We start from the raw sequence: 22,291 nt of genomic DNA, 5'->3' as shown, positions 1-22,291 counted from the left end.
ATCTCACAACAAGGAGAACCGTAAATAGAGACGCATTTAACAGAGAATATTGTGTATCAGAGTGTGACATAGCAAAGGTCAACAGGATACTTTCTACATGTGAAAAAATACCCATAGGTTGTCGACCGAGACCGCCCTTGTCATCATCTGGGATCCTTCACACCGAGAAGGGAAGATGTTACAACCACTTCAATAAAAATATTAGTTAACTAAAGATGTGTGGCCCAGTGAAAGTGGAAGGGAGGTGTAATTGCCCAACTTAACTGTCTGAGGACGGTTGGCCAAAAATGAGGCAAGGAGTTCTTTAGCTTTGTTTTTTATTCCTAAGGCCGAGACACGGTCGATCAAGGTGACATGATCGACCGTGTCAAAAGCTGCGGAGAGATCTAAAAGTATTAATACCGCGGATCCTCCCTTGTCCATTGTAGTTCTTATCTCATCTGCTGCTTTGAGAAGCGCTGTCTCCGTTCCATGGCCTTGTCTAAACCCAAATTGGGTGTCGTCAAGTAGATTGTTATTGTTTATAAATTTCGAAAGTTGTGTGTTCATGATGTTTTCGAAAATCTTTGCAGGGAAGGGAAGCCAGGCAATGGGTCTGTAGCTGGCGGGAAGAAGAGGGTCCAAAGTGGGCTTTTTTAAAAGTGGCTTGATAATAGCCTCCTTCCAGACAGATGGATAGGTGCCTGTTAGGAACATTGCATTGCAAATTGTGGTCAGGGCAGGAGAGATGGCTTCCGGGATGAGATTAAGGATAGCGGGTGGACACGGATTAAGGGGAGACACCGATTTAGTGCAAACAACAAGATCCACATTTGCCACAATATCCTCGGTTTGAAAAACGTGTGGTAGGCCGAAAAAGAAGAAATGAAAATAATTGCAGTGAGGTAGTAGCAAAAAGACAAAAAGTAGATGAAAATGTAATTGAAAACAGAAAGAAAAAGGATTCTGATGAAAATGTTGTTGGATTTCAGTTTGAAAACAGTTCTGGTGTCAACTGCTATGCTAATGTAGTGGTTAATGTTCTTTTTTTTCTTCAAACTTTACAAGAACAGATTGTTGAAAATCGGGATCAAAGATTGTGCAGTTTATTGAATTCTGTGTTTGAGAAATGTAGCAGTGATAGAGCAAAAATAGAAAGTTTAACAGAAATTCAAAATATTTTAGACATATGTTCTGGTCAAGATAAATTTTCACAGAACATTCAGCAGGATTGTCAGGAATTTTTAATGTATGCGTTTGGTGTTTTAGAAGATGAAGGTGTAGATGTAGAAAATCTTTTTAGCCTTTCTTATTATTGGCAGCATGACTTCGACAATTGTAGTTTATCAAGTACTACTAGAATAGACACTGAAAGATTTATATATTTGACTTTACCAGACTGCAAATCAGTGTAATTTAATAATCTAGTTAAAGCAGCTGATCATAATATGGTGTGTACCCAATGTAAGTGTCCAATGCTGTCCACATTATTTATACAAACTTATGGTCAGTATGTCATTTTAGTTTTCCAACGATGTAGACCTGATGGAACTAAATTGACAACTTGTATCAAAAATGTTGTGGCTTCTCAGTTATCAATTTCAGGAAGAACCTTTGCAAATGTAGCTATTATTTATCATGACGGTCCTTCGACAACATCAGGGCATATGGCCGGGATGCCTGTCACCCCCTCCCAACACAATCCCCAATGATGGGAAGACGGACGCAGTATTTGAACTTTTGGAAGGCGGGATGGAGTTACCCTCCCGGCCGTATTTATTAAAATATGAAACAAAATTAAAACATAGAATAAAAGTTTCATATCATGTACAATTTTCATTTATTACATTTCGATGAAGACATGTCACATTGGCTAACTTTAACAAATCTCTAATACAAAGGTTTTCCTAGCCGAGTCTAACATCCTGCAAATGCATACTTTTTAAATTAAAATTGTACATCCTAGCATTACGGGCCAACGGCAAGGTCGCAACCGGTGTCAGATCCCTACTACCAAACTCTCGCCCTCACGGTGTGAGTGGCGGCCGCGCAGAGGACTGTACCCTCTGTGCCAACTCCAATTTCCCTTGTCTTGTTGGGGGCCTCCCATTTAAACTCGACGCCATCTTAAAGGTCGTCTGAGGACCCGTGTGAGGTGTCTGTAAGAAGGCAGCGTGGACTCCCCCCCACCCCACACTGTCTATCACATCCGCTGTCGCGGATATCCGGGCCCCGGGAAATTCGTAGGAGGGGCATATAGCCGCCTCCCCCCCTGGAAGGGGCCTATGTTATGTTAAGTGCGACTTATAGAGCGCGCTGACACCGAAGCTTCCTGGCGCTGACAGACAGAACAGGTGAGGGGGGAGTATAGATGACAAAAACTAGCCAGAGATGGGGAAGAGGTGGGTTTTTAACATTTTCCTGAAGTTCAAGAGGGAAGGGGAGGATTTGATTGGGAGAGGGAGGAGGTTCCAAAGCACAGGGGCTAGGTAGGAGAAACGGCGGCCGCCGAATCTCTTAGTTTTACTCCTGGGGGTGATCAGCAGATTGCGGTGAGCTGATCGCAGATTGCGTGTGGGACAGTGAGGGTGAATGAGGGATTTTAGGAAGGCGGGACCAGGGCAGTGAAGTGCCTTGAAGGTGAGACATGCCACCTTAAAGGCGGCCCTTCGATCAACTGGGAGCCAGTGAAGGCTCATGAGCAGAGGCTTGGCTGATTGCCATCTGGGGGTTCCATGAATCAAGCGGGCCGCTTGGTTCTGGACAACTTGAAGACGTTGTATCAGAAATTGCGGCAGACCGTGGTAGATGGCATTAGAAAAATCCAAACGGGAAAGTACCAGCGAGATAACGATTTGAGTAAGTGCCGCTGGGGGGAGAAGGCAGCGAACTTTGCGGATCCTCCGAAGTTGGTACATACAGGAGGAAACCACCGCTCCAACTTGAGCCCTGAGGGAGAGCTCGGTGTCAATGATGACACCCAGACTCTTTACTGTTTTTACTGGGGTAGGGGGGGAGCCGAACTCTGGAGGCCAGAACTGTGGGCCCCAGTAGGTATGACTGAGCCCAGGGAGAAGGAGCTCAGTTTTACCGGGGTTCAACTTCAATTGGTTCTGGTTCATCCAGAGTTGGATGTGAAGCATGGCTCCATGGAAAGTTTTAATGGCATGTGGTGAGTTGAGAGAACAAATGATTTGTAGATCGTCAGCATAATTGTAAGTGACGATATCCCATTTCAAAAGTGTCTGAATAAGTGGCCGAAGCTAAAGATTAAAAAGGAGCGGGGAAAGGGAAGAGCCCTGGGGGACACCACAGGAGGTGGGGGTTTGTTTAGCAGTGTAGGGACCTAGGCGGACCGCTTGGGTTCTTCCCGTGAGAAAGGATTTGACCCACTCAAGAGCAACGCCTTGGATGCCCGCCTGTTCGACACGGTGGAGAAGGATGTTATGATCCACTGTGTCGAACGCGGCAGACAAATCCAATAGGACGAGGGCTTAGGGGGTTCCTGCGTCCGCATTACTCCTGAGTGTATCGAGAACTGCCAAAATGACAGCTTCTGTGGAATGGGCAGGTCTGAAGCCGGCCTGAGTCGGCTCGAGATAACAGGAGGATTCTATGAAGCTTGACAGGCAGCGGGTGGCATGGGCCTCCATAAGTTTGGATAAGTAAGGGAGGAGGGAAATGGGGCGGTAGTTCGACGGCTCTGACATGTCAGCACCCGTTTTTTTTAGAAGGGGTACCAGGATGGCCTCCTTAAAGGAGCTAGGACAGATGCCACTGCTGAGCGATCTGTTAAGTAGGTATAGAACACTATCTGGTAAGTTAAGGCAGATGCTCCGCAGGACAGATGGTGGACAACAGTCGTTCGGAGAGCCAGATTTCACGCGGGTGGCTAGTTCCGCCAAGGAGGTGGAATCTAGAGCAGGGAAGGAGGTGAAGGTCGAGGGATTGTTAAAGGAATTATCCGGTAGTGGTGATTGGGGAAGTGGGGGGATAGATTTTTTGATTATTGCAATTTTTTCTAAGAAGAAGGAGTTCAGGGTGTCACAGGCCTCCTGGGTGGGGGTCTGGGCTGGGAGGGTTCTGTCGTCTGTGGTTAGCTCATTCAAGACTCTGAACACCTCCTTAGATTTGTCGACTGCCAGGAAAATCCTGCTGGAGAAGTGTTCCATTTTGGCTGAGCGAATAGCTGTTTTAAAGTCTTTGCGTGCGGCCAAATAAGATTGCTTGGCTAAGTCAGAGTAGTCACGTCTCCAGATGCGTTCTAACTGGCGTGTTTTTAATTTCCGGGCTTTCAGGTCGTCGGAGAACCACCTATGAGAATTCCGGTGTCTAGTACAGGGGAATTTGACTAGGGGGTCAAACAAGTCGCTAGCCGACTCTAACCAGGAGGCGATGTCTTGTTCTAATCCATCGATGTCGTTGGGGTCGTGATTAACTGGGCAAGAGTCGGCTAGGGCGATGAGAAAGCCCTGGGAGTCGTATGAACTCCATTTACGGGAGAGGCCACCAGCCATCAGGTGGGCAGGCGTCTGACCGACGACTGTGATGGTGGTGTCCACCAAGTGGTGATCAGACCAGGCACACAGAAGTATGTCTGGTGGGGACAGCGCCAGGTTACAAGTCCAAATCTGGTCCAATATGTGTCCCTTAATATGGGTAGGTTGAGAGACATGTTGGGCGAGATTCAGATTTTTAAGAGTCTCAAAGAGCTCGGTGGCATGAGGGCCGGCATTAGTGTCTCCAAACCAATAGTTTAGGTCGCCGAAAATAGCAAAACGGGAGTGCAGTGTAAGGAGGGAGGAAAGTTGTTCACTCATAATAGTGGAAAAAGATGGCATAGAGAGTGGAGGCCGATATAAAAGAAAGAGAGTAAGAGGGCCCGTATCTGTTTGCACGTTGATGAGTAAGTTCTCCACCTCAGGGAGGGGAAGAGAGTAGGAGGAAATGGAATTCAGGCATTTAGATATGATGGCCGCTACCCCACCCCCGGGCCGGTCGCCGGGACGGTCGGCGTGGAGAATGTAATAATCGGGGGGGAGGGCCGCCAAGATATCTGGCAGGGATTCTGAAGTGAGCCACGTCTCCGTGAGTAGGAGTATATCAGGATGAGAACTGGAAAGCAGGATGAAGATGTCCTCAGAATGCTTTACTAGCGATCGAGTATTCAGATAGGATACCCTGATGGATGTGGAGTTCCTAGTCAACGTAGCTGGGGGTGGGCGACCGTCGACAATGGATTGGTCAGGGCGAGTGAGACCAGCAGATGAAATATGTTGCAGAGTCAAAGGAGATGGTAATATGGCAGTGTTCTGGAAATCCCTGAGTCCTTGGGGTGAGTATCTGATGGGGTGATCAGCTTGGCATGCCCTCAGCCCCGTCCTGGCGCGGACGGGCGCAGACGGGCTTGCCTTTGGCGCGCCTTCGGCGCGCCGCCGGCGCTCCCGCTGCGCCCGCCCGCTGCGCGGACGTGGGAGGCACATAGTTAAATAGAAGAAAAACAGGAAGGGGCGTGGCCTGTTGTGAAGGGGGCGTGGCCTGACCAGGCTTCCCCAGAATGATGACACCAGCTATGGCGGCCCGCGACAGCGTTCAGATCGGCTGTGCAGGGTGAGTGCTAGCGAGGGTATTGGCAGGTAAATGGGGTTAAAAGCACACAAGAAATGCAATTTTTAAAATAATGCTCGTTGCTCCCGGCTTTCCGCCTCAGGAGTTCTTTCTGTCTGTTCGGCGCTCGGATTTTGGCGCGTTATGAAGGCGGAGGGGCGTGGCCTGTTGTGAAGGGGGCGTGGCCTGACCAGGCTTCCCCAGAATGATGACACCAGCTATGGCGGCCCGCGACAGCGTTCAGATCGGCTGTGCAGGGTGAGTGCTAGCGAGGGTATTGGCAGGTAAATGGGGTTAAAAGCACACAAGAAATGCAATTTTTAAAATAATGCTCGTTGCTCCCGGCTTTCCGCCTCAGGAGTTCTTTCTGTCTGTTTGGCGCTCGGATTTTGGCGCGTTATGAAGGCGGAGGGGCGTGGCCTGTTGTGAAGGGGGCGTGGCCTGACCAGGCTTCCCCAGAATGATGACACCAGCTATGGCGGCCCGCGACAGCGTTCAGATCGGCTGTGCAGGGTGAGTGCTAGCGAGGGTATTGGCAGGTAAATGGGGTTAAAAGCACACAAGAAATGCAATTTTTAAAATAATGCTCGTTGCTCCCGGCTTTCCGCCTCAGGAGTTCTTTCTGTCTATGGCCGTCTTCCCCTAGGCGATCCATACTTAGTGGGTGCCGCCTCCCCGTGGGAGGGGCCAATGGCCGCCTCCCCCCGGGCGCTCCCATCCATAGTGGGTGGCGCCCCCCTCTAGGGACCTTGAAATTACTGCTCACCGATCATGACCTTACCGCCCGACCAAAAAATAAATACGACATTTTGATTACCTACTAAGGGAAAAACATCACCCTGTCTACTTGCAATATTTACCTCTACTACAAGAGAAAAGAGTACCTTCAATCAGACACCATCTCATTAAACTATACTTTCGTATACCGCAACACAGAGGGAAGAAGATGTTAATCAGAGAAAAAGACTTTATTGCAGAACTAACATTGCCATAAGGGGCTGGTGGGTGGGTCAAAATTGCTCCTTGTTCCGTCGAGGGCTCACGTGCATCGAGTGGGTGCAGCTTCCAAGCATAGGAACAAGAGGATGCTTCTTCAGATTCCCGATCTCTTTATTCCTCTTCGGGAGGGCGTGAACCCTCCGCCGGTACGCCTACTGGGGGTGGCCATCGGTGTAGGTGTCTAGGACAACCCCTCTTGGGCGGGAAAAGGCGCGCCCCGGCTACGCCGCTTCGGGCATACCAGCCGAGACACGCCCCCCCGCCCAAAATGGTTTCCCGGGAGGATCCGGGCCCCCAACCATACGTTCGGGGGGACCTAGTGGTCGCCCCTTTCCATTATACAGCTTATTTAAAATGTCAAAAAGGTTGGACTTACTGCAACGATTCTCATTTGACTTATAAACAACGTTTGCCTTTTGACTTAAAAAATTCTTACCTAGTGTTTTTAGTACCAAAATTTAAGTAAAGGTAATTGGCCTATGAAGACGGGAGCAGTTAATAAAAGCTAGTCTAATGTTTAAAATTATTTTGTGAGTAAAAGTGATCAACATAATATAAAAAATCCAGTTCTCAAATAGGTACTGTAAGTGGATCTCATAGTAAGTGATATCAGTATTATAGGAAATGTTGAACATGAGTGATCAAAAAAGGGAATATGAATATTTAAACATTGTGAAAATGTCATATGAGCTTTTCAAAACTTCGGGTAAACGGTAATTTCAGAGTTAAATTAGAGAAATTCAAAAATATACTCATATATCTGACACTATTTGGCCGTAAGGAAAGTTGAAGGTATGAGCAATGAGTCCTAACTTAACACAAGGAGGAAAATTAAAACTTTGAAAATTATTTCAGATGTTCTTAGATCTTATTTTATAGAAAGTCGATGAAATGGAAATTTAAAAGAACAGCAGAGTATTTTCCAACATAAAGGACCTTCACGATCTACTATTTGGCCTCAAGGAAAAGTAAGTGAATGAAAGATTAGTGTACATATATGATTTGTAAGTTTATATGGGTTTTTTAAAACATAATCTTTTAGATTGTGTTTTTTTTTCCCGCTGTCATATGATGAATAGTTTGAACTCACTGTTTTTAGTGAAATTCAATATATTCTGAGAACAGCAAAAATAAACTATCTAACATGTTGTACCAGTTATTCTATAGTTTGTATTGTGTAATTTATATTGTATTCCCATTGTCTCACACTCACTTTCCTTTTTCCACCCTTTTTCAGCTCTCTTTACTCACTTACTTTGCGTTTCTCTCACTTTGTTTCATCGCTGTTCCTTTACTCCACTTCTTTCACAACCCCTCAATCCCATTTCAACTGTCTGCATTTCCTCTCTCCTTTGCACCACTTTTCAGCTTTCTCACATTCTCTCAGTACCACTGCTTTAGTTCTCTTCCCCTCTCTTTCCTTCTGTTGCTCCTTTACTCTTTTTCCTTTCTTCACTCATTGTACTGCACTTCACTCAGTCCTTCCCTTAGTCCTTCTGTGTACTTACTTCCTCACTCCTTTTCCCTCTATCCTTCTATATTAACCTCACTCCCTTCATCCCTTCACTCTGACTCCCCTTCACTCACTCTCAGTCATCTTCCAGTCCTCTTTTTTGTAAATAGATCCTCAATCAGACTCCTTTCCCTTTCACTCATTCCCATTTTACTTACTCCTCTTTCCTGATTTAGTTTTGGTATCTCACATTCTTTTAGTATCTTACTTACCTTCAGTAATTCGCTCTCCTTCTATTTCTTTTTCCCTCTTTTTGTCCTTCTACATTACTTTATTTCCATTTCTTTATCCTTCACTCTTGCTTTATTTCTTAGTACACTTTTATGATTTTTTACCTCTTGACCTGTCTCTTCTATTTTAAAATATATATTTTACTAATTATAACTTATTTTTTCTTTTGTCTTTCACAGATACAAAGTGTAGTTTAAACATGCAATTAAGTTTACATTAATTATATGGTAAGTGTGACTAAAAAAAATGTAGTTGGTCATCACCCTTTGCTTTAACCTCACTACTTTTCTCTCACCCTACCTCACCCCAGTTTCCTTACTCTGCTTCCCTCACTTATTCTTATCCTCTATGTTTACTTCTCTTTTCCTTACTTTCCTACCACATTAAACTTCTGTCAGTCTCCCTGCTCACCTACACTCCCTCACTTACCTTTTTTTTCATGTTCACTCAATCCCTTTCTATCACTCCTTCCTTTACTCTGTCTGTCCTTTCTCTCTTTTACTTCCCATGTCTTTCCTTTCCTCAGTTACTTCCTCTAACACCTTTTCTCCGTCTTACTATCTATTACACATTCCCTCTGTGTTAACACCACTCTCTCTGTCCCTTTTCTTCATGCTCACTCTTTCATAATTTTTTTTTCTTTTTTGGGGGGTGCGCTACCGGGACGCGCCCCGGTACGCGCACCGGGGCGCGCCGGAATACTGCGCTCACCGGTGAGCGCCCCGGTACGCGCACCGGGAGCGCTCCAGAGCAAAAAAATAAAAAAAATATGAATATACATAAAAAAATAGTATTCCATAAATATACAATATAGGATTCATTATTTTTAAAAATATTACATTTCATAGCTATAGAAATTTGCTATTAAAAAACCTTTGAAATTCACTGAAAAAACCATCGGTTTCACACCGTTATAGTTAGGAATTAGCATTTAAAAAACCTATTAAATTCACTGAAAAAACCATAGGTTTCACAGCAGTTATAGTTAGCTAGAAATTTTACTGACATAAAACCATTGAAATTCCATGTTATAGTTAGTTGGACTCACTATAACTTGCTCGCCTGCAATGCACTGCTGATGACGTCACATATTACATAACTCATGACATGGTCAGTGACATCACTCATGACATCACTGATGACACCATCCTTGTGACAGAGTGACAGACCTCCTTTTCAGTGTAATGTAACCCTTGAAACACATATTCAAAAATAGAAACTAACATTTTCAAAAAAATGGAGATACCCATACCAGTTACAACAAACAATTCAGTAATTCCACCATCTATATACACATCCACTCATTCACCAACAGTTCTATATAGTCACTCATAAATATACTCACTCATCATATGTAGTGATACACCTATTTAAACATTTATTCTTCCATCGACCTTTACATATACATAAATAAAACATATTTATTTTTCAGAAAGACACACATTCACTGGATGGTGTCATCAGTGATGTCATGAGTGATGTCACTGACCATGTCATGAGTGATGTAATATGTGACGTCATCAGCAGTGCATGGAAAGGGGTGACCACTCGGTCCCCCCGAACGTATGGTGGAGTACCCCGATCCCCCCGGGAAGCCATTTTGGGCGGGAGGCAAGTCCCGGCTGGTATGCCCGAAGCAGCGTAGCCGGGGCGCGCCTTTTCCCGCCCAAGAGGGGGCTGTCCTAGACACCTACGTCGATGGCCACGCCCTGGAGGCGGATTGGAGGAGGGTCCAGGCCATCCCGAAGAAGGATAAAAGGAGCAACAAGCCAAGGAAGCATCCTCTTGTTCCTGCGCTCTGAAGCTGCACCTCCCCGTTGCACGTGAGCTCGAGACGGAACGAAGAGCCAATTTTGAAAATTTGTAATTTTCTGTTTTCTCTTTTAGCTTCAAGCTTTGGTTCCAGGACCTTTAGGTCGACTATCGTGAGAGAATGCCGGGCAAAAAGGTCGGAAAGAAGGTTAGCACCGACCAAATGCTTCGTATGCTGGTAAAGGACATGGCGAACATGAAGAAGCAGATGGCGGCCATGAATGGTACGGGCCGGCCTAAGAAAGTCATCGGACCAGCATTGCCGGGGATAGTTCCTGCCGGGAGAGGTAAAAGGGCCAGGAACAGGGCGGCTGGGGATGAGGCACCGGTTCCCGAGTCTCCTCCGGCGAGCCCGGTCAGGCCGGTAGAAGCCCCAGTTCCGATTCCGGACGCAGGTCAGCCGATCCCTGTCGTAGTTACCCCTGTGAACGAGGGAGATATGCCACCTGAGTTGGCCGCCCAGTTGGTGGCATGGTTGGGCAAGAATAATGAGGGTGCCAGTGCTCCGGGGGATACGGCCGAAGAGGCCAAATTAATAATGAAGCAGTTGCGGCAATCGCGAGATGCTGCGAAGGCACCTTGTCCTTTTGTTCCCTCTCAGGTTCCCGCGGAACAACCGTCCTCGAGCATTGGAACAGCGGCTGCAGCAAGTTCAGCTCATTCGGGTAAGAAGCCGTTGCCAATGGCTGGGGAGGGGTCGTTACCCTCAAGGAGGGAAAAGGTGGTCCAACATATCCCGTTGGCCACAAAGGAAATGATATGGGCGGATAAATATGTGAACATATTTTCGCTATTGACTGATCATTATGAAATAGAACATGTTAAAAATCAGAAGGAATTGTTGCATCCAAATGTATGGCGAGCTAAGATGGCGGGTTTCAGAGTTGATGAGACAATCGCTAATTGGGCCAGGGCTTTTGGGATGTTTACTGCAATCATGGGGGAGCGTAGGCCCGAGGTGTTGACTGAACTGGCTTGTTACCAAACACGGATAATGGAATTTTATGAATCGTACGAAGGTGATCAATGGTTGGGTTATGATAACAAATTTCGTAAGGCCAAAGAGCACGACTCATCCCTGACGTGGGATTGTTTCGACTCCATTTCCTGGCAGAAACAGGTTAGGTCTAACCCGGCAAAGCCATCTTCGCTTGGCGGGAATGGGGCAGAGCCTTCCCGCCATTTCCCGTTGGTGCCCTTTCGAGCGGGCACCGGTAGTGGTCAGCACACAAAGAGCAATGGGAACTCTGGCAGGAAAGGGGTCTGTTGGAGCTTCAACAGGGGTAAGTGCACTAGACCACAGGGGACGTGCAAGTTCAGGCATGAGTGTGCAGGGTGCGGACAGTCTTCACACCCCGAGAGTTCATGCCGAGCCAAGAACGGCGATACAGGGGGCAGAGGCGGCGCCAAACAGGTCTAATGACGGCCGAGGGGCGCTGCTACCTACTCCTATCGACCTCATGGCAATGATCCCCTGGCTGAACGAATACCCTGATCATGTCTCCGCTGGGGTGTTGAGAGACGGTTTCTCAAGTGGTTTCCGCATCCCGGCGGGGGATTTTCGGGGGGAAGCACTGTGTAAAAACCAACTGTCAGTTCTACAGAATACGGTTGTAGTACAGGCAAAGATTGCAAAGGAGGTGGCCCGAGGTCGGGTTGCGGGTCCTTATGCGAACCCGCCTGTTCATAATTTTGTTTGTTCACCGTTGGGTGTAGTCCCCAAGAAGGACACAGGTGAGTTTCGGTTAATACATAATTTGTCCGCTCCTAAGGGTCTTTCCGTGAATGATGCGATTGACCCGGGAGTTTGTTCGGTGCGGTATGCTTCCTTTGATGAGGCTGTCGCCATGTTGAATCGCCTGGGGCCTGGAGCGCTGATGGCAAAATCTGATATTGAGTCAGCGTTCCGGTTGCTCCCGGTACACCCGCAGGATCAGCGTCTGTTAGGTTTTGTGTTTCAGGGACGCTATTACATGGATAAATGTATGCCGATGGGTTGCTCCATCTCTTGTGCGCATTTTGAAAGATTCAGTAGTTTTTTGCAATGGGCGTTCACCAGAGCCACAGGCTTTACGCATGTTATGCATTACCTTGATGATTTTCTGTTTCTGGGGACAGCCGGGGACACGGAATGTGCGCAGGCTTTGAGTAAATTTTGTGATCTCATGAGAAGATTTGGTGTGCCATTGGCACCAGGCAAGACTGTGGGGCCATCTACTTCACTCGAGTTTCTGGGAATTGAGCTCGATTCTGAAGAGGGGTGCTTCCGTTTGCCTAAGGAGAAGGTGTTAAAATTTAAGGTCTCGCTTGAGACATGTATTGGCGAGACGAAAGTAACATTGCATCAGTTGCAGCAGGCTGTGGGTCAGCTTAATTTTGTCCTTAGAGTGATACCAATGGCCCGCCCCTTTTCTCGCTCTATTGCTCAAGCCATGGTGGGCCTTAAGGAAGGGCATCACCGCACAAGACTCTCGGCAGAGGTCCGCCAGGACATGCGCATATGGTTGGCATTTCTGGCGGATTTCAACGGTCGTGTCCTGTGGAACAAACCAGCGGTCTCCTCCGAGGAGCTGGGATTGTGGACCGACTCGGCAGGGAGTGTGGGTTTTGGCGCCATTTTTGGTAATCATTGGTCGGCACGAAAATGGCCGGCATGGTGGCACGAGAGCGGGCTCACAGGTAACATTGGGTTTCTTGAACTGTTCCCTATTCTAGTGGCCCTAAAGACATGGCCAGAGGGGTTTCGTGATCGTGCTGTGGTGTTCTGGTTGGATAACATGACCGTGGTAGAATGTGTCAATAATCAGGCAGCACGCTGCAAATGGATCTTAAGATTGATAAAAGAAATTGTCTTGCTATGTCTGCAATTGAACGTTCACTTTAGAGCAAAACATGTGCCTGGGGTACTGAACCAGGCGGCTGATGCACTCTCTCGTTCCCACATGCAGGCCTTCCGGGGCTATCTGCCCGCTGCGGACTTGGTGGCGGCACCATTTCCCAAAATTCTCTGGTCTCTCGGTGCCCCGGATTACAAAACCTCGTGGGAGAGAGTCTAGCCCCCAGAACAAGGAAGGCTTATGAAGGGGCGTTCCGTTCATATTGGGCATTTTTGGGTCCAACTAGGGGGGAACATTGGGGGCAGGAAGAGTACGTCCTGAGATTTCTAGTGTCATTGCATCAGGCAGGCCGATCAGTGGCAACAGCCAATAGACACCGAGCCGCCATTGCATTTATGGCGCAGGCTCATGGCATTCAGGACCCCACAGCATCCTTTCTGGTAAAAAAGGCGCTGCGCGGGTGGCAACGCCTGGAGGGTCGTAGAGAGGACGTGAGGCGCCCGATAGGGCTTGCAAGGTTGTCCCAGTTAATGTCCGTACTCCCTGCAACTTGTTCATCTCAGTCAGAGACAGTGCTGTTCCGGGCCGCTTTTGCATTAGCAGTCCATGGGGCGATGCGGATAAGCGAACTGGTAGCAAGGAACAAGCAGGATACGGGAGGAGGTCTGTGTCGAGAACACATCCAGATTAGGGGCGACACGATGGTAGTCACTATAGCCAAGTCCAAAACCGATCAGGGAGCGATTGGAGACAGTGTGGTTGTTCAGCGCATGCTAGGGTCCCACATGTGCCCAGTGAGATGCGTAGAGGAGTACCTGGCGCAAAGGGCGGCAGCATGGGGGGGGGGAGCTTGCTGAGACATACCGACGCCACCCCACTGACCAGGTTTCAGTTTCAGCGGGTGTTGACAATGGCAATCGCGGCAGCGGGCTTGAACCCGAGCGATTTTGGGACTCACTCATTCCGGATAGGTGCTGCTACAGAGGCTACAGCCAGGGGTTTGAGTGTGGATAAAGTGAAACAGTTGGGGCGTTGGTCCTCGAACTGTTATAAGAGGTATGTGCGGTTGCACATGTTGTGAAGCTAACGTCACGCACTCACGCTTCTTGTTTTCTGTTTGGTTTTCAGTTTCGCGAGCAGGATTTGCGGGGCGGACTGTGCAGTTGACCCGACACCTGGGGACCAGCGGTCAAAGATCACCGGCTGAGGCAAGAGTGGTGTGGGTCGTCGGCCACTCATACGTGAGGCGCGCCGCAGACGTATTCAAAGCAGGTGACATGATTCACATGGCTGGGGAATACGGGTGCAGGGTGACCTTCTACGGAAGGGCGGGCTCTGTATTGACCAATTTAAGACTTTTATGGAGGGTTTGTTAGGGCGGACAAGGTCACCGCCATCTGTAATCATAGTGCATCTTGGGGGCAACGATTTGGTGATCACTGGTCGACGAGTACTTCTCGAATTAATACTATCCACAGTAAGTTGGTTGGCGAGAAGGGTTCCGGGGTGCACGATTGCATGGTCCCACATGATTCCGCGGAAAGTGTGGCGGGGGGCTATTTCTGTGTCAGCTTTAAATCATTCAGTGAAGAAAGTAAATAACAAACTTGGTAGGTTGTTCCGTACAGGTACATTGCATTCTATTCCTCATGGTTGTATCAGGGGGGACCATATGTATCTGGAGGATGGGGTCCATTTGTCCCGGGAGGGGAATGCTTTACTCATAGGAGACTTCGTAGCTTGGTTTAGGAAGTTGGGCAGCCATGACCTTTAAGTAGGAGTTTTTGTGGGGGGTCCGGATAGCCGGTCAACTATCCGGGACGCGGAAAGGGAAGGCGGTCAAGGCCCCTCCCTGGGGAGGAGGGGCTACGGGCACATCCTGGGAATTTCCCGGGGCCAGGACATCTGCGACGGCAGATGTGGTAAGCAGTGTGGGGTGGGAGGGGGGTCTACGCTACCTTCTAGACACCTCACACGAGTCCGCGGACGACCACTAAAGATGGCGCCGAGTAAACACGGGCCCCCGTTAAGACAAGGGAAATTGGAAGTTGGCACAGAGGTACAGTCCTCTGTGCGCCCGCCCCTCACAAGTGAGGGGGGAGTTCTGGTATTAGGGATCTGACACCGGTTACGACCTTGCCGTTGGCCCGTAATGTTAGGATGTACAATTTCAATTTTGAGAAATGCATTTACAGGATGTTGTAGTATCGGCTAGGAGAACCTTTGTATTAGAGATATGTTAAGGTTAGCCAAGAACATCGTAATGTGTAAATGAAATTGTACATGATATGAAACTGTTTATTTTAATGTTTTAATTTTGTTTCATATTTTAATAAATACGGCCGGGAGGGTAACTCCCTCCCGCCTTCCAAAAGTTCAGAACCGTTTCCGTCTTCCCATTCTTGGGGATTGTGTTGAGAGGGGGTGTCGGGTATCCCAACCATATGGAAAGGGACGGCCACTCGGTCCCCCCGAACGTATGGTGGAGTACCCCGATCCCCCCGGGAAGCCATTTTGGGCGGGAGGCAAGTCCCGGCTGGTATGCCCGAAGCGGCGTAGCCGGGCGCGCCTTTTCCCGCCCAAGAGGCGGCTGTCCTAGACACCTACGTCGATGGCCACGCCCTGGAGGCGGATTGGAGGAGGGTCCACGCCCGCCCGAAGAAGGATAAAAGGAGCAACAAGCCAAGGAAGCATCCTCTTGTTCCTGCGCTCTGAAGCTGCACCTCCCCGTTGCACGTGAGCTCGAGACGGAACGAAGAGCCAATTTTGACCCACCCACCAGCCCCTGATGACAGCGATTTGTTTTGAATAAAGTCGAGTGGCATGATCTTGTTTTCTTTTACAGGTTGTTATGAATAAAGTTGATAATTTTGGTATGTAATAAAGTTATTGATCTTGCAACATATATTTCGGCAAAGTAATTTCAGCAGAGTTAAACATAGTGCTTAGTAGAAGTTATACTTAGAATTGCTCAGTATAATTGTCTGTTTATTCTGTCTTAGTTTTAAAAATGTCATATTTATTTCTTGGTCGGGCGGTAAGGTCATGATCGGTGAGCAGTAATTGGAAGATCCCTAGAGGTGGGGCATCACCCATTATGGATGGGAGCGCCCGGGGGGAGGCGGCCATTGGCCCCTCAAACGGGGAGGCGGTCCCCTTCTAAGGATGGGGACGCCGAAAGGGAAGGCGGTCAAGGCCCCTCCCTGGGGAGGAGGGGCTACGGGCCCCTCCTGGGAATTTCCCGGGGCCAGGACATCTGCGACGGCAGATGTGGTAAGCAGTGTGGGGTGGGAGGGGGGTCTACGCTACCTTCTAGACACCTCACACGAGTCCTCGGATGACCACTAAAGATGGCGCCGAGTAAACACGGGCCCCCGTTAAGACAAGGGAAATTGGAAGTTGGCACAGAGGTACAGTCCTCTGTGCGCCCGCCCCTCACAAGTGAGGGGGGAGTTCTGGTATTAGGGATCTGACACCGGTTACGACCTTGCCGTTAGCCCGTAATGTTAGGATGTACAATTTCAATTTTGAGAAATGCATTTACAGGATGTTGTAGTATCGGCTAGGAGAACCTTTGTATTAGAGATATGTTGAGGTTAGCCAAGAACATCGTAATGTGTAAATGAAATTGTACATGATATGAAACTGTTTATTTTAATGTTTTAATTTTGTTTCATATTTTAATAAATACGGCCGGGAGGGTAACTCCCTCCCACCTTCCAAAAGTTCAGAACCGTTTCCGTCTTCCCATTCTTGGGGATTGTGTTGAGAGGGGGTGTCGGGTATCCCAACCATATTGCAGGCGCGCAAGTTATAGTGAGTCCAACTAACTATAACGTGGAATTTCAATGGTTTTATGTCAGTAAAATTTCTAGCTAACTATAACTGGTGTGAAACCTATGGTTTTTTCAGTGAATTTAATAGGTTTTTTAAATACTAATTCCTAACTATAACTGGTGTGAAACCTATGGTTTTTTCAGTGAATATATATATATATATATATATATATATATATATATATATATATATATATATCACCGCTCGATTTTCCCTCCTTGACAAAAGGGAACGCACCGCACTCCGTGGACAAGGTTTATAATCCAATTTTATTCAGAAGATTAGCAACAGGATGCGTTTCGGCTTCGCGCCTTCCTCCAGCTGTTACCAAATAACACAAAAATGTATTTATCAAATAAAGTTTTGATATGTGTATCTGACAACAAGGAGAACCGTAAATAGAGACGCATTTAACAGAGAATATTGTGTATCAGAGTGTGACATAGCAAAGGTCAACAGGATACTTTCTACATGTGAAAAAATACCCATAGGTTGTCGACCGAGACCGCCCTTGTCATCATCTGGGATCCTTCACACCGAGAAGGGAAGATGTTACAACCACTTCAATAAAGTTATTAGTTAACTAAAGATGTGTGGCCCAGTGAAAGTGGAAGGGAGGTGTAATTGCCCAACTTAACTGTCTGAGGACGGTTGGCCAAAAATGAGGCAAGGAGTTCTTTAGCTTTGTTTTTTATTCCTAAGGCCGAGACACGGTCGATCAAGGTGACATGATCGACCGTATCAAAAGCTGCAGAGAGATATAAAAGTATTAATACCGCGGATCCTCCCTTGTCCATTGTAGTTCTTATCTCATCTGCTGCTTTGAGAAGCGCTGTCTCCGTTCCATGGCCTTGTCTAAACCCAAATTGGGTGTCGTCAAGTAGATTGTTATTGTTTATAAATTTCGAAAGTTGTGTGTTCATGATGTTTTCGAAAATCTTTGCAGGGAAGGGAAGACAGGAAATGGGTCTGTAGCTGGCGGGAAGAAGAGGGTCCAAAGTGGGCTTTTTTAAAAGTGGCTTGATAATAGCCTCCTTCCAGACAGATGGATAGGTGCCTGTTATGAACATTGCATTGCAAATTGTGGTCAGGGCAGGAGAGATGGCTTCCGGGATGAGATTAAGGATAGCGGGTGGACACGGATTAAGGGGAGACCCCGATTTAGTGCAAACAACAAGATGTCGGATGTGTTCCTGCGTAGTCACTTCGAAGGCCAGAAAGTTTAGTGCCTTGTTGGTAGGGGATGCCATAGGGGTGGGAGAAGGGGAGGAGTGGGAAAAGGTCGAGAAGATGGAACTAACTTTATCCTTGAAGAATTTTGCTAAAGAATCCGAGAGAGCCTGTGATCCTTCTAATCGCGGAGCAGGGGGGTTGGACAAATGAGTGACCACCTGAAATAGTTCTCCTACAGAGTTTTTCACCTGGTTGATTTGGGATGTGTAGTAGAGAGTTTTTTCTGCTGCAATGAGTTTTTTATAGTTGTAGAGGGCGTTTTTATAGGTCGTTTTATCGGCAGGGCTGAAATGGCGGCGCCACTGCCGTTCCAGGTTCCTGCAGTATTGTCTCTGCAGTCGTAGGGGTTCCGTGAACCAAGGGGCTGAGGGGAGTTTTCTACTGCGGTAAGAGGTTTTATTCGGAGCTAACTTATCACAGGCTGTGATTAGGTTGCTCAGATAGTTGGTGGACACTAATGGAGGATCTTGTTCGTTAGGGATAGTACTCTCGCGCATCATCTCCGCAAGACGATCGAGGTTAATATTTTTCCAATCTCTAAAGGAGATTGGGGCAGAAGATATAGAAGAGAGTGTGATGGGGTTAATTTTGATGGAGAAGCAGACGGCAGCATGATCCGTCCAGATAAGGGGAATTACCTGGGAGACTGATATATGCGGGCTGTTGATAAATAGTCCATCTAAGGTGTGTCCCGCTTGATGAGTAGGTTCTTTTACAATTTGCAGAAGACCGGCTGCAGCTAGGTCGTTAATTAACAGCGATGTGTCAGGGTCATTGTTAGCTTCAAGATGAAAATTAAAATCTCCCAGTAAGGTGAAATATGGGGATCCTACTGAGGCCTCAATCAGGTGACCTAAATTCGTGAGGAATTTTGATCTTGACCCGGGAGGGCGGTAGATTAACATACCTTTGAATGAGGTTTTTCCAGAGAGGCCAATGGTGAAAAGAAAAGCCTCACACTCAGAGTAGTTTGATTCTGTAATTGTGACTTTAAAGTGATCTTTGTAAATGATGGCTATACCTCCACCCTTTTTTTTAGGTCTATCTAATCTACATACGCAGTAGTTTGTCGGAGTGGCCGCTCTAAAGTCTGGGCCGGAGGATTCGTCCCCCCATGTCTCCGTAATGAATAGTAGATCCAGATTATATGAATCGATTAATTCGGCTATTTCAGTTTTATGTTTGGGAAGAGATCGCACATTTATAAGTGCTGCTAACACTAGTTGTGGGGCAGTGGTTGGAAGAATGAGAATATCCTCAGTACAAGTCGGACATTTATGCAGGCCTATGATAGGATTGGTGTGTCCAAAATGTGGTAAGGCATGGGGCCTCTCTGCTAAGGGCTTGAGGTTTAGTAGTTGAGCGGAGGTGTAAGTACATACTGACGTATTGAGCCCCAAGCGTGGCATCGATGAAACGGGGGGGTGGCCCTGGGCCAGGCCTCGGCACGGACGAGTGCAGACGAGCTTGCCTTATGCGCGCCTACGGCGCGTAATCGTCGCGCCCGCTGCGCTCGTCCGCTGCGCTTCCGGTTCCTGAGCCATAATTTATGATACAGGAATGGTGACGAGGCGAGGGGGGGCGTGGCCAGTGTGAGTGGGCGTGTCTGCTTCTCAAAGAATGGCGGCGTGGTTACAGCAACACTCACCCGCAGCAGCGTTCAATCGGCTGGGCGGGGTGTCTAGAATGCAAAGGGAGTGGCCGGGGGTAACATTTAGAATAGCGATTACCTAGTTGCGATTTTCAGTGAATCACAATTAGGTAATCACTATTCCAAATGTTTGAAACTCAAAGAATTTCATTTAGCAATTTGTAAGGGCTCGCAAATTGAAGTACCTCATTCTGATTAATGAGGTAGTTCACAATTTGCGACTCCCTAGGAATCGCTAAAACCACAGGGATGGGGGCCTGCTGGGGTCAGCAGACCATGATTGCTTTTCATGATTGCTTTACAATGAAGCAGTTTTTTTAAATGCAGTCTTTAAAAGAAACATTTGAAAAAAAATGAAAGGTTTTCTTTAAATTTTTTAAGATCAGGCAGTAGTCAATGGGACCACTGCCTTCTCTTAAAAAGCTTTTATGCAACCATTCTCAAAGGAGAAGGTATACCTTGAGGACTCCTTCCCATTTGCGAATGGGTTACCACCAACTAGAAGTTGGTGGTACATTGTGAATGTTTTGCAACTGTATTCATGGTCACAAAACAATCATACATAATGCTGTGATTCCCTATTTGGAAGAGACACCCTAAACATGCCCCTTCCAAATAGCGAATAGATAACCCATTTTGCGATTTGGTAAGAGGTTACTAAATCGCAAAATATAGTTTGATACATGTAAAAAGCCTTTTTGTGTTCGTAAATGTCCCTTTTGCAAACACAAAATTGGTTGATACAAGTGGCCTTTAGAGTGGAGTGGTGTAAAGTGGCATAGAGGGAGTTGCATAGGATGTTGTAGAGTGTCATAGAGTGGCATAGAGTGGCATAGAGTGGAGTAGAGTTGAGTGGAGCGGCATGTCTTTATGACATAGCATAAAGGGGATGTTGTAGAGTGGAGTGCCGTAGAGAGGAGTGGTGTGTTGTAGAGTGGATTGGAGTGGTCTGTGTTAAAGTGGAGTAGTGAGTCAGAGTGGAGTAGTACTAAAGATTAGAGTGGAGTAAAGTGGCATGAAGTGGTGCAAAGGGAAATATCTAGAGTGGCACAGAGTGAAATGAAGTGTCATAGAGTGGCATTGAGTGGCACAGAGTGGCATAGAGTGGAGGAAAGTGTTGTAGAGTGGAATCACATTGAGTGGAGTAGATTGTCATAGAGTGGAGTGGCATACAGTGGAGTGAAGTACAGTGGTGTAGAATGGAGTGGCGTGCTGTACAGTCTCTTTTGTCATACATATTTTCTTTTTAGATTTCTATAGGTACCATAGTACTTTCTAGATAATTTCACAAAAGACCTGCAGTATATCGTAAACCTTTTAAAAATCATATAATTTAATAATAATACTTTTACCTATTTGTACAGATGTTCCTATCCTGCCTCATTTCTTGCTATGCATTACAAAAAAGTTGTAAGCCATGTTTCACATAAAAGCACAGAACACATAGAAAGCATAGTCTAAACAATATGGCTGCATTTTCATTTTGCAAGGGTTTTGATTAACCAATACTATTGTGTTTCTTCATGATCCTTGGTATACTCAAAGGTAAAATGGCATACTGTGACCTGATATATCACTATAATTTTTGTAATTATTACTTAAAAACAGCTGAACAAAATCAGATCAAATAACAGAATGACCCTTTCCACCCCAAAATCAATACTCCTGCTAAATTTCATGAAAATCCATTCAGCCATTTTGCCACTACGTCCGTTTAAAAAGTCTATGAAAAATGTATTGGTGAAAAAGCATGTTTTGGGGCTCACTTTTTTCTTTGCATCCCCTTAACTAATCACCACAAAACTTTGCATCGCCAGCCAATGTAGAAAAAGGAATATGTCTGCAAGGCTTCATGGAGATTCATCAAACTATGACAAAAGTATTACCAGTCAAACATCTGACAAGTTCATATCTCTCAGAATCCTAACTATAATTACAGAGAGGGTACTGTCAATATATGCAATAACAAGCAGAGAACTCTTGCTAGGTGGAGAGCAGCTACTATGTAGAGCACCCTACATCACCAGAAACACTCTAAATTTGCTCACCTCAAATGTTTTTCTAGCAAAGTGTTCAAGTATAGAGGGGCATATTACCAACAACTAGCGATACTTTTTGTCTCTAACTTGTTTAGAGACAAAAATTATCGCCGCAAATCGGCGATTTTTATCGGAGATAAACCTTGCTAACAGCAAGGTTTATCGCAAATGCGATAAAAAACGGCCGCAATGCATGAATATCGCTGAAAAGTCAGCGATATTCATGCATTATCGAGCAAATGCTCTTAGCCATGTTATCCACCTCCCATTGGATAACATGGCTAAGAACTGCTCAGATGCAAAAACAACATGTGATGGACCGAATGTGGATCAATGTCTCACACTCACCCCAGTCCAAAGATCTGGGCCCAAATCCATCGTTTTTTTGCACTCCACACCACCCTGGGTTAGACAATGGCGATATGCAAATCAGCTCTGACCCTGTGCCCCATGGGAACAGTCCAGTCCGAACTACAAAAGCCATGTCCTTCCCAGAACGGAATCAAGCATCCGAGGACCGGACCGGTTTTGAGGTAACACCTCTCATCAGCCC

Source organism: Lissotriton vulgaris, chromosome 3_1 (assembly GCF_964263255.1).
Source record: "Lissotriton vulgaris chromosome 3_1, aLisVul1.2, whole genome shotgun sequence".
NCBI lineage: Eukaryota > Metazoa > Chordata > Amphibia > Caudata > Salamandridae > Lissotriton > Lissotriton vulgaris.
The sequence above is the reverse complement of the archived record's forward strand: the minus strand, read 5'-3'. Positions refer to the sequence as shown.